Source organism: Mustela nivalis, assembly GCF_964662115.1.
Source record: "Mustela nivalis genome assembly, chromosome: Y".
NCBI classification, from domain to species: domain Eukaryota; kingdom Metazoa; phylum Chordata; class Mammalia; order Carnivora; family Mustelidae; genus Mustela; species Mustela nivalis.
The window spans coordinates 5125655-5141770 of NC_139041.1; positions in this window are offsets into that span (position 1 = coordinate 5125655).

The following is a 16116-nucleotide window of genomic DNA, read 5'->3' on the forward strand; positions in this document are numbered from 1 at the left end:
GGGTGAAGGAAGGTTTGTGCAGCCACATTTCCATGCACTTCCTCAGAGGGTAGCTGCTCCAACCTGAGGGAGTGCTCAAAGTTCTTCCACTTTAGAATCCTCTTCAATGCATTCTTTTGGACATACAAGTTGTCTTCCTAAAACGGGCACAGAATTCTTTCAGATGGCTTCACTTGGGCTTTGGGTCTCTTTCAAAATGCTCGCCATTGGCTCCTGTGGACTCCAGGTACATGAGTCCATCCTGGACCTAACGTTATGGGTGTAGAGTCTGCCTTGATGCATGGTCATTTTTGAAGATTGGGAGGCCTCCTGGCACCGTTTCTGGAGACGCTCGAGGTACTCGTGTGCTCGCTGTGGAAGACTCCGGACATGTCTTTGGCATGGTTGTGGGGGTTCATTTTGAGCTCTCTTTGGGGGGTCATTTTCCTGTTAAGAATCACCGTGATAGGGTGGGAGGACCTAACCCTTGTGCCGGGCTCAGATTTCCTCCCCTGAGGCTTTGCTTGAGACCTCATTGTTTCTTGTCCTGTTGTGGTTAAGATGGAAAGGTGGATGCTTGCCTTTCCCTGAGTGCAGAGGACTGGAGCTGACAGTCACGACCAAACACTACGAACTGGGCCATGGAGAAGGTGACACCAACTCGCGTTGCAAACTGCCTTGATTTGAGACCCAAGCAGCTCCAGCAGTTTGGGACAGCTTGGTGTCCTCTTGTCTCACCCATGACTACACCAGCCAAGTGTAGTGATCAGGCGTGGATGATGAGGAGTGTTTGCTATTACCTCAAAGCTTTGTGACATCACAGATGCTGGCTTCACTGAGGCAGCTGTCCCTCTCCAATGATCTTGGCGTCCTATGGATTTAGGTAGGAAGCCCCGGGAAGGACAGAACAAGAGCCCTCTGAGTCTGATGAAATACTCAGGTTGTCTTGGGGGTTAATGTCCCACTTCCCCTTTCTAGACTAAGAGGAATGAAAATGATGTTCAGTATTCCTTCCTTTAAGCCAACATTTCCCCAGATACGAAAAGGTGTCCTATTTCACTAAAATTTCTAGAGAGCTCAAGACACAGGAGACCTTGTGTGTATCAACAGCTCTCCGTGGGTTTTGTCATCCTGTGGGTGAGAGCGTCCTTTGTCTGCGTCTTTTGCCTATGGGTCAGTGATGAGTAAGGTTGGAAAGTCCCTTTTAGAGGAAAAAGGTGAGGGCTACGATATACGGTGCTGTCTGGGGCCTCATCTCCTATTGTTCTAAAATGCACGGCCAGGGATTAGGGCTCTGTCTCCCTGGTTTTCCCTTAATCACCTTTGCAAAGTCTTCTAGGAGACTGACCTTCGGCATCACAGCTAACTCTTAAGGGAGAGGCCTGGACTGCACCCGTTGTCATCATTAGTTAACTATACTTTTTGTGATACTGGGTATAGACACACAGACCACATCTCTTTAGTCAGAATGAAAGGGACGGCCTATACCGATGACTTGCAAGACACAATCGAGCAGAACTTTGGAGTGAGCTGCATGCCCTTACAAGGAGTAGTGGATAAGAAAGGTTCGGTCCATTTTGGCAACACAGTATTCCTCAGCCGTCAAAGAAAATGAACCCCTGGACCTTGCCTTGACATGAATGTCCCATGCCCTGCTGATGGGAAATGGAAAAGGCAAGCAGACAAAGGGAAATGTCATATGGCTTCCCACAATATGTGCCTCGGGAGGAATACCTTGGACCTTAGTAAAGGAAGGGAAAACTGAAGGGCAAGAAGTCAAAGAATGAGACCCACCAGGAGTGACTCAGGACTCTGAGAACCAAGCTGAGGGTTACAGAAAAGAGAACTTTTAAAGGGGTGTTCAGGAGTTGTGGCATATATTAGGAGGAGCACTGGGACGTACATGCAACTAAAGCATCCAGGAATACTCTGTCAAAAACGGTGGATGGATGATAGGCGGGCTTTCTCTACAGAACAGCAACAACAACAACAAAAATTCAGAGGAAAATAATCTGGCCCTTTCAAAACCAAAGGAAGTCACAGGGAGAATAGGAAAGCATTATATTGTTTATTATCTTTCCTTATTGAAATGACATGGGATTCTTTACTAAAATGTCCTTCTCTGAATTGTGTCTTCATCCTTGTGACTTCAAGTCTATGCCTCTTCCATCTCTGGAATCAATGAGAGGACATGGCAATGCCTTTGCTCAATAACTAGAAGAGTCACCCAGGAAAATGACTTGGACCTGGCCTTCCCCTTTATGGTATTTTCTGTGGGGTTGATTCCTTAGTGTGATTCTGACTTCCTCTCTCTCTTTTGCGTGTCTTATCTGTGAGTGTGTTCAGGTGTGTGTGCATGTTCCGGTGTCAATGTGTGTGTGGTCTGTGTGTGTTTCACATAACACTTATGACTAAATTTCAAGAGATAAGAATTCGGTCTCTTAAGGATAGCAACTGAATTTGAGAAGCAATGAAAAATCACATTCCATTCATTTCTGAACATCTGCAAAGGACGTTATCTAGTTTCCTCTTCAAAAAACACATATTCTCACAAAACTGCCTTCAAACAAACACCAAATTTTTGTGCCTCATAAGAGTAGATTTTTTGTCCCTATACCCCTTGCTTTTTAATATGTTTCTTGACTTTCTTGATGCAGTGAAATCTTCTGGTTTTTGTCCTTCTGAGACAAACAGTCTGTTTTCTTTCTGAGAATGATAGATATGATGAAGCCCAATGGTCTCCCCAACCCTGCCACATGAGACATGTGGAAGAATTCACTCTGGTTTATGTCTTAGTAAGAATTTGCGGTGTCATGGAGGACAGTGAGATGGTAGTAGTGGCTAATAACCTCGTGTTTGTATTCAGCCATGAAAGCAACAGAAAGAGGACAACATAAACTGCAATGGGGTGGATATTGACCTGAACCCTACAAAGTAGTCTCCACAGTGAAGAGAATGGAAATCGCAGAGACTAAGGGAGAAGGTTGGTGACATGGCTCAGTGGAGATTTGTGTGGTTCATGCATCAGAGGGCAGATATACCATTCAAAGGACAAAGGCACAGGAAAGCATGGCTCACTGGGAACCCACAAGAATCCTGTATCCCAGTGCCATGGGCTGTTATGAGCATAGGATCTGAAGGGCAAAGTTCTTGAAACACAAGTCATGAGGGCTAGATTTTTGAAATCAGTAGGCTTGGCAGACATCGGCTCGAAAGAACACCACATTTTTTCCTGCATAGGACACCAAGAAGCAACCAGGTGCAGACTGCCTGGAGACAATGATCAGAGACAATACCAGGAGAAGCAGTGGGAAGATGATGGGACCTGGCAGTGCATCCATGAGAGGCATTGTTTGTGGAAATGACTCAATGGGGGCATAGAAATTTTGGGCTCCCTCACCAGCAGCATCAAGACAGAGCTATTGTCCAAGAAGGACAATGAGGACATTTGCTGCCAAGCCTGTCAACACGAAATCCCAACCATGGAACACTTGGAGGACTGCCTTCCTCACTCCAAGATGCTTAGTCCACGGAGAACAGACTCTCCCATTGGGCACGAGAAGAAAGCCTTGACCACATGCTCTCTTCTGAACACAGCATTCTGCAGGCCTGCATTCTTTTGAGCTGGTGGAATGTCTCCTTTCACAGGCACATCAGAGCCCACCTATGTAAACCTCAGCATATTCAGCCCGGACCAAAAACACATCAAACGTCAGGAAAGGAAGGCCCTAACAGTTGACTGGTCTCAAGGAAGGGTTAGACGTACACAACAGCAGATGGCATGCATGCCATACACATACACACACACACACACACACACACACACACACACACACACACCAAAATGCCTTAAGGGTCAGCCCTTGGTACCTCCGGGATCTCATCTTTATAAAGAAATTAACTTCTATGCATAGAAGACAGAATGAGATATTCAAATACGGAGAGGAATAGAGAGACCTAGATCCAAGGCAAAGATGGTATAATCAATTGATGCCAAGGTAAAAGAACAAGAAATTATCCAGGCTAGGCAATCGGAGTGAAATCTACATATAAAAAGCCTAAGGGTTTTGAAAGCAGCGGCCTGGATACTCCCTGTACATCAGAAAACATAGAAGATATCAGAGAGTCTCGAACCACAGAGATAAAACTGCAAATATAAAAGAACATAAAGAGCTACTGAAGAGAAGATTGGTAGGAAACTGGATGCAACGTCCAGGAACATGGCAGAAGTAGAAGATCCAATTAGTGACCGGGAAGAACAAGCCTAGAAAATAAGGAAGCAAATTCTTGAGAGTAGGCAAAATGATGGAACATGACAATGAGTTTAGGGAATATTCAACTCCAAGTAATTGAAAGAGGTGCCTTTTGTAGGAGAAGTAAGAGTGAGAGAAAGAAAAGAGGGCTGAACACGGATTTGAGAAATCAGGGCTGAAAATGACCCTCATCTGGGAGCAGGAACAGAAGTCCAGAATCAGAGGCACAGGTGATTCTCATCAACTTATACAGAAGCAGAGCACCAAAAGACATTGTGTAATTCCCCCTGTAAAATCTAGGCATGGAGGAATTCTTCTATGGCAAAAGGGCATGGGAGAATAGTTTGTCCATAGCCCAGTCACTGACTTCAAGAGGAAAAGCTATACCAGCTCTCAAAGCATGCCAGATAGCTCAAGCAACACCAACCCAAGACAAACATTATCCCCTGTATTTCTGAACAATGACAGAGCAGCGGTTCTTGTCTAGAAACAAGAGGTATTCAGAAGTCAATTGTTGGGTCCTGGGTTGTGTCCATCATTTCAGAGGCGGCCTTCAGATCAACTCATGATTCCAGGGTCTTGGCATTGACTATGTTCTCAGGTTCTCTGCACAGGGGCAAGTAAGCTTCTTCCTCTCAGCTCCACCCCCTGATTGGGATCTCTCAGCCTCTCTGTCCAATAAGTGCATGTGCACGTCGGATAAGATAATAAAGACAAAAACTTTGCACAATAATTGACTGGGGCCAAAGGATGTTTTATTAAATTTGGACCTAGGTTCCTACGGAGGGCAGCCAGGTACAGAGAACCTCCCACCATCCTAAAATGCCCGACCTTCGCTCGGAGCTCCCTTGTTCAATCTCCTGTTCTTTGTCTTCCTGAATCTCCTCACCAACCTGCAGCATCCGCTGTCTGTTGCGCTGCACAGACCCCTTGTTGACACATTGTACATCCTCTCCTGGCTATATTAGAACATGCCCATATTCTGCAAGAGGCACTGTTTGCTTATATCATGAAACCATTTGGGGGATGATCATGAGAGGGTGAAGGCAGGCTTGTGCTGCCACATCTCCATGCAGTTCGACAGAGGGTAGCTGCTCCACCCTGAGGGAGTGTCAAGGTTCTTCCACATTCAAATCCTCTTCAATGAGCCCTTTTGGTCATATAAGTTGTCTTCCTGAAACGGGTACGGATGTCTTTCAGATGGCTTCATTTGGGATATGGATCTCTTCCAACATGCTCTCCTTTTGCTCCTGTGGACTCCACATACATGAGTTCATTCTGGATCTTAGGGTGTAGAGTCTGCCTTGGATGCATGGTCATTTTGAAAGTTTGGAAGGTCTGTTGGCACCGTTTCTGGAGACGCTCGAGGTACTCGAGTACTCCCTGTTGAACTCCAGACATGTCTCTGACAAGGTTGCAGGAGTTCACTTTGAATTTCCTTGGGTGGCCCTCTTCCTGTTCAGACGCTCCATGATTCGATGGAAGGACCAACCCTTACAAAGGCCAGGATTTCCTCCACTGAGGCTTTGCTTGCAGTCTGATTGATTCTTGGCCTATCCTGCTTAAGATTGAATGAGGGATTCTTGCGTTTCTCCAGAGTCCAGAGGGCTGGTGCTGAGAGTCTCGACCAACAATGTGAATTCGTCCATGGAGAAAGTGAAATCAACTCGCTTCATAAACTGCCTGGGTGAGAGACCCAGGAGGCTCCAGCGGTTTGGGACAGCTTAGGGTCCTCTTAGCCCACCCCAGACTACTCTAGTCAAGTACTGTGATGGGTGTGGGTTAATGAGGAGTGGTTGAAATGACATCAAAGCTTTGTGACATCACAGATGCTGGCTTCACTAAAGCAGCTATCCCTCTCCCATGACCTTGGTCTCCTATGGCTTTAGGTAGGAAGCCCCGGGAAGGACAGAATAAGAGCCCTCTGAGCTTGAGCAAGAACCCAGGTTGTCTTGTGTGTTAATGTCCCTCTTTCATTTTCTAGACAAAGAGGAAAGGATATGACATTCAGTATACCTTCCTTAAGCCAACATTTCCCCAGAGACGGCAAGGTGTCCTATTAACATTACAATTTCTAGAGATCAAGACAGAGTGAGTCCTCATAGATATCAACAGCTCTCCGTGGGGTTTGTCATCCTGTGGGTGAGAGCAACCTTTTTCAGCGTCTTTTGCCTATGGGTCAGTGATGACTAAGGGACAGAAGCCCCTTTTTAAAGAAAAAGGTGAGGGCATCGATATATGGTGCTGTCTGTGGCCTCATCTTCTAGTATTCTGAAACTCGGAGCTAAGGGATAGGGCCTGTCTACCTGGCTTTTCCTTAAACATCTTTGCAAATTCTTTGAGGTGAGTGACAATCTGCATTAGAGCTATCTCTAAGGAAGAGGCCTGGACCTCACACATGGTTATCATTAGTTAACTGTACTTGTTGTGGTAATGGGTATAGATATGTTTACCAAGTCTCTTTAGTCAGAAGGAAAGGGACGGCCTATATTGATGGCTTGCAAGGGCCACTGGAGCAGACCTTTGGAGTGAGCTGCAATGCTCCTGCAGGACTGGTGGATAAGGAAGGTTTGGCCCATTTTGGCAGCACAGTATTACTCAACCTTGGACGAAAATGAACCCCTGGACCTAGCCTTGATATGAAAGTCCCATGCTTTGCTGATGTGAAATCGAAAAGGCAAGCAGACAAAGGGAAATATCATATAGCTTCCCACAATATATGCCTCCAGAGGAATACCTTTGCTCTTAGTAAAGGAAGGGAAAACTGAAGGGAAAGATGTCAGAAAAGGAGACCCACCCGTAGTGACTCAGGACCATGATAACCAAGCTGAGGGTTACAGAAAAGAGACGCATGCAGGGAATGAGGGAACTGCTAATGGGTGTTCAGGAGTTCTGGCATATATTAGGAGGAGCAGTAGGTCGAAATGCAACTAAAGTATCTGTGAATACTCTGTCAAAAACGGATGATGGATGATAGCCAGGATTTCTTTACAGAAGAGCAACAACAACAACAACAATTCAGAGGAAAATAATCTGGCCCTTTCAAAACCAAGAGAAGGCACAAGGAGAAAAGGAAAGAATTATTTTTTTATTTATTTTTCCTTATTGAAATGGCTTAGGATTTGTTTTCTTAAAATGTCCTTAACTGAATTGGGTCTTTATCCTTGTAAATTGGAGTCTACCCGCCTCTTCCATCTCTGGAATCGATGAGAAGACAGGACAATGCCTTCGCTATATACCTAGAAGAGTGGTCCAGGAAAATGACTTGAACCTGGCCTTCGGTGTGTTGGCAGGTGTTGGATTACTGCTTCAAATGCTTCAGTCAATACTAGAGGGCTGAGATTTTGTAGGTTTCCTTACCTAATCTTTGGAGTTTCTATGTGTCTGGGAACTTAACCTTTTCTCTCTGTTCTTGGATTTGTTAGCATAAATGTGTGGATGTGCCTCTTTGGTTATTCTTTTTTCCTTTCTACCAGTTGTCATGTGGTTTCATACTTTCAGCTGTGTGCTCGTCTCCCTGTTTTATCCCAGTAATGTCTTCTGCGGTTTGTTCATGTTTTCAAAACTGAAGAGTCAGATCTACTGATTTTTTTTTCTATTGGTTGGTTTGTGTTTTCTTTAATTCGATAATTATATGTATGATTTCATTTTGTCTCTTAACTCTGGAATTCGGTTCTTCTTCTTGTTGTTCCTTCAGGCATCCAGTTAGGTTGCTTTTTTTTTTTTTTGGTGTATTTAAGTTTTGGAAATGCACACATTTAACCCTATATGGTATCCCCATAAAATGTTTTGGCATCATCCCATGAGTTTCTTGACGTTCCATTTCATGGCTCTTTCTGCTTTTCCTTTGGATTTACTTTCTTGCATTCATTGCTCGTTCATGAGTGTGTTGTGTTTTCCATCTTTTAGTGTCTGTCTGTATTTCCAATTTGAATGTGTTATCTTTCTGTTTTCATATCTTTGTGATCATAAGTGTACAGGATAGCTTTTTACTTCTCTTCCCTGAATTATGACTGGATTTGGACTTGAGCTCATGACCTGGGATAGACAAAGTTAGGTATGCCCCTGGGAAGAACATATCTTATTTTTCTCTGAGACACAATCTTACTCATGGATCCCAAAGTTCAGGTATTCTTGAGAGCCCATGGGGACGTCGGTTATTCCTTACCACCTTTCCATCCAGATGATCTGTCCTGAGTTTAACGTGCATATCATAGTCATGAACAATATTGGATTAAAGACAGCATCTCTCTTCCTGTCTGTTCATAGGCTTCCAACGTTTAAATACACCCATGTTCATCGTGTATATGTGGGCAATTTTTTCAGGTTTCTGATGTTTGGATGCTCCATCAAGACAGAACACCTTCTGCTAATCTTTTGTCTCTCAAACGTATAAAATACCTCTAGCTGACTTAGGCACAATCATTTTGGCTCTCTTCTCCTTGGCAATAGCATTAGCTACGTCTTCCTAATTTCTTCACTTTCAGGCTATGTGTATCTTTATAGCCGAAGGATATATCCTATGGGCAACAGAGGTCGAGTTGTTTAATATTTGTTGTTTTCTTATGGATCTTTTCTGTCTTTTTTTTTTTTTTTTTGTAATTTCAACGACTTCTACGAAGTGGTTGTTTGGGAGACTTTAATCCTGAATGCTGAATGAAATTTTGATAGGTAAGTAGTTCACTTTGTTATTTCTATTGCTTTCTGACTAGGATTCTCTTTGCCTTTCTCCTTTATTGTATTTTATTTGTGGTTACTTCATTAGTGTGATCTCACTTCTTTCCCATCTTTTGCGTATCTTCTCTGTATGTGTGTGTTCGTGTGTGTGTGTGCATGTGCATGTGTTAATATGTGTGTGGTCTGTGTGTGTTTCACATACACTTACTATTAAATTTCAATATAGGAATTCAGTCTCTTATGGGTAACAATTCAATTTGACATGCCCTGAAAACTCACATTCCATCTGTTTCAGGAACAACCCCTGCAAGGAATATCATCTTTTGTCCTCTCCAATAAACACGTATTCTCACAAAACTGCCTTTATATAAACACCACATTTTGGGTGACTCATTAGAGTCTTATTGTTTGTCTCTATACCCCTTGCTTTTTCATATATTTCGTGACTGTCATGAGGGAGTGAAATGGTCTTTTGTCTTTATGAGAATGATAGATGTGAGGAAGCCCAATGCTCTCCAAAACACTGCCACATGAGGGAAGTGGAGGAATTCATTCTTGCTTATGTGTCAGTAAGAATTTGCGGTAACTTGAAGGACATTGAGATGGTAGTAGTGTCTAATAACCTCGAGCTTGTCTTCAACCATGAAGGCAACAGGAAGATGACTCCAACAACTGCAACGGAGTGGAAATTGACATGAAGCCTACAAAGTAAAGTCCACAGAGAAAGAGAAAGGTAGTCACAGAGTCTATGAGAGAAGGTGGGAGACATTGCTCATGGCAGATTAGGGTGGTTCGTGAATCAGAGTACAGTGATCCCATGCAGAGGACAAAGGCACAGGAGAGCAGGGCACACTGGGAACCCAGAAGGAACCTGTTTCCTAGTGCCATTGGCTGTGAAGTGCACATGGTCTGAAGGGTACGAGTTCTGGACAACACAAGGCTTGACGGTGGGAGTTTTAAGATCAACAGGCTTGGCAGACATCAACTTGGAAGAACACCGTCTTTATCCTGCATAGGACACCCACAAGCATCCAGGTGCAGACAGCCTGGAGACCATGATCAGAGACAATACCAGGAGACACAGTGTGAAGATGGTGGGTCCTGTCAGTGCATCCTGCGAAATGCAGTGTTTGTGGCGATGTCTCAAAGGGGACATAATAAATTTTGGGCTATCGCACCAGCAAAATCAAGACCAAGCTACTGGCCAAACAGGATGCTGAGGACATTTGCTGCCTAGCTTGCCAACACGAAATCCAATCCATGGATCACTAGGAGGACTGCCTTCCTCAGTCCAAGTTGCTTAGTCCTAGGAGAACAGATTCTCCCATAGGGGACAAGAAGAAAGCCTTGACCACATGCTCTCTTCTGAACACAGTATTCTGCAGGCCTGCATTCAGCTGAGTTGGTGGAATGTCTCCTTTCACAAGCACATTAGAGCCCAGCCTGGACACCAAACACATCAAACGGCAGGCCAGGAGAGAAACTACAGATGACTGACCTCAAGGACAGAGTCAGCCAAAACACACAGTAGATAGCATGCATGCCACACATGCACACACAAACACACACATGCACATACAAACAACACACACACTCGAAAAACCTTAAAGTCTAGACCGTGGTCACTCCAGGATCTCTTCTTCCTAAAAAAATTATCCTCAGTTTAGAAAACAGAATGCATTTTTCAAATACAGATTGGAGACAGAGACATAGATCCAAACAAAAAATGGAAGAATCAATTGATGCCAAGAAAAAAAGAACAAGAAATGATCATGGCTAGGCAATTAGAGTGAAACCTCTATATAGAACACGCCGGTGGTGTATTTAAATCAGCGGCCTGGATACTCCCTGTCCATCCGAAAACATAGAAGATATCAGAGAGTCTCGAACCACAGAGATAAAACTGATAAAGATAAAAGAACATAAAGAGCTCCTGAAGAGAAGATTGGTTGGAGACTGGATGCAAAGTACGGGAACATGGCATAATTGGAAGATCCAAATAGTGAATGAGAAGAATAAGCCTAGAAAATAAGGAAGCAAATTCTAAGAGAAAAGGCAGAATGATGGAACATGATACTGAGCTTAGGGAATAATCATCTCCAAGGAATTGAAAGAGGTGCTTTTGTAGGAGAGTAAAGGTGAGAAAAAGAAAAGAGGACTGAACATGGATTTGAGAAATCAGGGTCGAAAATGACCCTCATCTGGGAGCAGAAACAGAGGTCCAGAATCAGAGGTACAGAGGACTATCATCTCCTTTCACAGCAACAGAGCACAAAAAGACATAGTGTCATTCCCCCTGTAAATCTAGGCATGGAGGAATATCTTTTGGCAATAGTCATGGGTGAAAGTTTGCCCATAGCCCAGTCACTGACTTCAAGAGGAAAAGCTATACCAGCTCTCGAAGCAGGCCAGGATAGCTCAAGCAACACCAGCCCAAGCCAAAATCCTTATCCCCTGCATTTTTGAAAAATGACAGAGCAGCTCTCTTGTCTAGAACCAGGAGGTACTCAGACGTCAATGGTTGAGTCCCGGGTTGTGTCCATCAGACCAGATGCGGACTTGAGATCAACTCATGATTCCAGGGTCTTGGTATCGAATCTGGTCTCAGGTTCTCTGCTCAGGAGCAAGTAAGCTTCTCCCTCTCCAGTTCCACCCCCTGATAGGGGTCTCTCTGCCTCTCTGTCCAATACGAGCATGTGCATATTTGTACCGGATAACAAAGACAAAACCAGTGAACAATAATTGACTGGGTCCTGAAGATGTTTTATTGAATTTGGACCTAGGTTCCTATGGAGGGCAGCCAGGTACAGAGAAACTCCCACCATCCTAAAATGCCCGACATTCGCTCAGAGCTCCCCTGTTCATTCTCCTGTTCTTTGTCTTCCTGGATCTCCTCACCAACTCGCAGCATCCGCTGTCTGTCATGCTGTACTAACCCCTTGTTGACATATTATGCATCCTATCGGGGCTCCTAGGAACATGCCCATCTTCCGCAAGAGGCACTGGGCACGCATGAAACCTTCCGCAATGGGCATGCATAAAACCATTTGGGGGATGGTCATGAGAGGGTGAAGGCAGGCTTGTGCTGCCACATCCCCGTGCAGTACCACAGAGGGTAGCTGCTCCACCCTGAGGGAGTGCTCAAGGTTCCTCCACATTTGAATCCTCTTCAATGTGTCCTTTTCAACACACATTTTGTCTTCCTGTAACGGGCATGGAAGTCTTTCAGATGGCTTCACTTGGGCTATGGGTCTCTTCCAACATGCTCTCCATTGTCTCCAGTGGACTCCAAGTACATTAGTCAATCCTGAACCTAAGGTTCTAGGGTGTGGAGATTGCCTTGGATGCATGGTCATTTTGGAAATTGGAACGCTTTGTTTGCACCATATCTGGAGACGCTCGAGGTCTCATTCCTTGCTGTGGAAGATCCAGACATGTCTTTGGCATGGTTGCGGGGTTACACTTTGAGCTTTTGTTGAGTGGCCCTGATGGAATGAGGGATGCTTGCCTTTCTCCGGAGTCCAGAGGGCTGGTGCTGAAAATCACGAGCAAACTCTATTTTATGGGCCATGGAGAAGGTGACACCGACTCGCTTCGCAAACTGCCTTGGTGAGAGACCCAGGTGGCTGCAGTGGTTTGGGACGGCTTCTGGTCCTCTTGCCCACCCATGACTACTATAGAAAAGTGTACTGATCAGGCAAGGGTTGATGAGGAGTGGTTTCTACGAACTCAAAGCTTTGTAACATCACAGATGCTGGCTTCACTGAAGCAGCTCTCCCTCTCCCATGACCTTGGTGTCATATGGCTTTAGTTAGGAAGCCCCAGGAAGGACAGAACAACAGCCCTCTGAGCCTGAACAAGAACTCAGGTTGTCTGGTGCGATAATGTCCCACTTCCCCTTCCTAGAGACAAAGAGGAAAGAAAATGACATTTAGTATACCTTCATTTAGGCCACCATTTCCGCAGAGACTTTAAACTGTCCTAGTTCCACTACTATTTCTAGAGATCTCAAAAAACGGTGAGGCCTCGCGGGTATGATTAGCTCTCCATGGGGTTTGTCATCCTGTGGGTGATAGCGTCCTTTCTCAGTGTCTTTTTCCTTTGTTAGGTGATGACTAAGGGACGGAAAGTCCCTTTTCAAGTATAAAAATGAGGGCATCGATATATGGTGCCATCTGTGGCCAAGTCTCCTAGTGTTCTGAAACACGCGGCTAAGCGATTAGGCCTCTGTCGAACTGGCTTTCGCTTAAAAACCTTTGCAAAGTCTTCGAGGAGAGTGATATTCTGCATCAGAGCTAACACTTAAGGAAGAGGCCTGGACCGCACCCGTTGTCATCGTTATTTAACTGTACTTGTTGTGGTAACAGGTATAGACATGTTGACCAAGTCTCTTTAGTCAAAAGGAATGGGACGGCCTATACTGATGACTTGCAAGGCCCATTCGAGCAGACCTTTGGAGTGAGCCACAATGCCCTGTCAAGGTCTAGTGGATCAGGAAGTTTGGGTCCATTTCGGCACCACAGGATTCCTAAGCAGTTGAAGTGAATGAACCCCTGGAACATGCCTTGACATAAATGTCCAATGCCTGGCTGATGGGAAATGGAAAAGGCAAGCAGACAAAGGGAAATATCATATGGCTTCCCACAATATGTTCCTCTGGAGGAATACCTTGACCCTTAGTAAAGGAAGGAAAAAATGAAGGGGAAGAATGGAGACCCACCAGGAGTGACTCAGGAATTTGAGAACCAAGCTGAGGGTTACAGAAATGAGAACCGCCTAATGGTGTTCAGGACTTGTGGCATATATTAGGAGGAGCACTTCGATGTACATGCAACTAAAGCATTGATGAATACTCTGTCAAAAACGGATGATGGATGATAGGAAGGCATTCTCAACAGAACAGCAACAACAACAACATAAATTCAGAGGAAAACAATCTGGCCCTCTCAAAACCAAAGGTATTCACTGGGAGAAAAAGAAAGAATGATATTTTTTATTATATTTTTTATTAAAATGACATGGGATTGGTTTCCTAAAATGTCCTTCTCTGAATTGGGTTTTTATCCTTGTGAATTAGAGTCTACCCGCCTCTTCCGTCTCTGGAATCCTTGAGAGGACATGACAATGCCTTCGCTAAAAACCTAGAAGAGTGGCCCAGGAGAATACCTTGGACCTGGCCTTCTGTGTTTTGGCAGATGTTGGAATATTGCTCCATACGCTTCAGTCAATACTAGAGAGCTGTGATTTTGGAGGTTTCCTGATCTAATCTTGTGTTTTTCTATGTGTGTGGGTATTTAAACTTTTCTCTCAGTTCTGGGATTGCTAGCATAAATATCTGGATGTGCCTCTTAGGTTATTCTTTTTTCCTTTGAAATGTTGTCATGTGGTTCCATACTGTCAGTTGTGTGCTTCTCTCCCTGTTTTTTTCCAGTAATGTCTTCTGCGGTTTGTTCCTGTTTTCAAATCTGAAGTGTGAGATCTCCTGATTTTTTTCCTATTGGTTTGTTTGTATTTCCTTAATTTGATAATCACATGTATGATTTCTATTTTTCTGTTAACACTGGTGTTCGGTTTTTCTTCATTCGGTTGCTTCAAACGTCCAGTTAGGTGGCTTTCTTTATCGGTGTTTTTCAATTTTCGAAATGCATGCATTTATCCCTATATGGTTTCCCCATAAAATGTTTTGGCATCATCCCATAAGTTTCTTGACATTCCTTTGTTCATGGCTCTTTCTGCATTTCCTTTGGATTTTCTTTCTTGCATTCATTGCTAGTTCGTGAGTGTGTTGTGTTTTCCAACCTTTAGGGTATGGCTATATTTCCAATTTCCGGTTTTCATACCTTCGTGATCATAAGTGCCCAGGATAGGTTTTGATTTCTCTTCCATGAATTATGACTGGGTTTGGACTCGAGCTCATGACCCAAATAGACAAAGATAGGTCTGCCGCTGGGAAGAACATATCTTATTGTCCTCAGGGACGCAATCTTACTCATGGATCCCCAAAGTTCCAGTGGTCTCAAGAGCCCTTGTGGACGTCTTTTCTTCCTTAGCTCCTTCCCATTCAGATGATCTTTCCTATGCTTAACGTGGATATCATAGTTGCCAACAGTATTGTATAAAAGTCGCCATCTCCATTCCTGTGTGTCCATAGGCTTCCAACGTTTACATACACCATTGTTCTTGGTTATATGTTGGCAATTTTTCCAGGTTTTGTTGTTTTGATGCTGCATCAATACAAAACACCTTCCGCTAATCTTTTGTCTCTCGAAGGCATAAAATATTCTCACTGATTTAGGCACAAACACTTTGGCCATGTTCTCCTTGGCATGAGCATATCGTGGGTTTTCCCAATTTCTTTTCCTGAAAGCTTTACTTATCTTTATAGTCTAAGGAAATCTCCTATGGGCAACAGAAGGTCAAGCTTTTTTAATATTTGTTGTTTTATTATGGATCTTCTCTACCATTTTTTTTTTTTTTTGAATTTCAAACACTGCTACAAACTGTTTCTATTGACGGGAGACTTTAGTCCTGAATACTGAAGGAATTATTGATAGGTAATAGTTCACTTTCTCATTTCGGTTGGCTTATCATTGGATACTATTTGCCTTTCCCCTTAATTGTATTTTATTTGGGGTTGCTTCATTAGTACGATTCCTCTCTTCCTCCCCATCTATGGCATGTCTTATCCTTCTGTGTATTCATGTTTGTGGGCATGTGAATATGTTAATGTGTGTGTGTTCTGTGTGTGTTTTATATAACATTTATGATTAAATTTTGAATGATAGGAATTCAGTCTCTTATGGGTAGCAACTAAAATTGACATACCTTGAAAACTCACTTTCCATCAGTTTCAGGAAAATCTTCTGTGAGGAATGTCATCTATTGTCCTCTTCGAGAAACAGGTGTTCTCACAAACTGCCTTCAAACAAACACCACCATTTGAGTTCCTCATTAGAGTCGTACTGTTTGTCCCAATATCCTTGCTTTTTCATATGTTTCTTGACTGTCATGAGGGAGTGAAATCGTCCGTTTGTTGTCTTTCTGAGAATGATAGATGTGACGAAGCCCAATGCTCTCTGCAACACTGCCATATGTGACAAGTGGAAGAATTCATTCTTGCTTATGTCTCATTAAGAATTTGCAGTGACATGGAGGACAGTGAGATGGTAGTAGTGTCTAATAACCTCGTGCTTATCTTCATTCATGA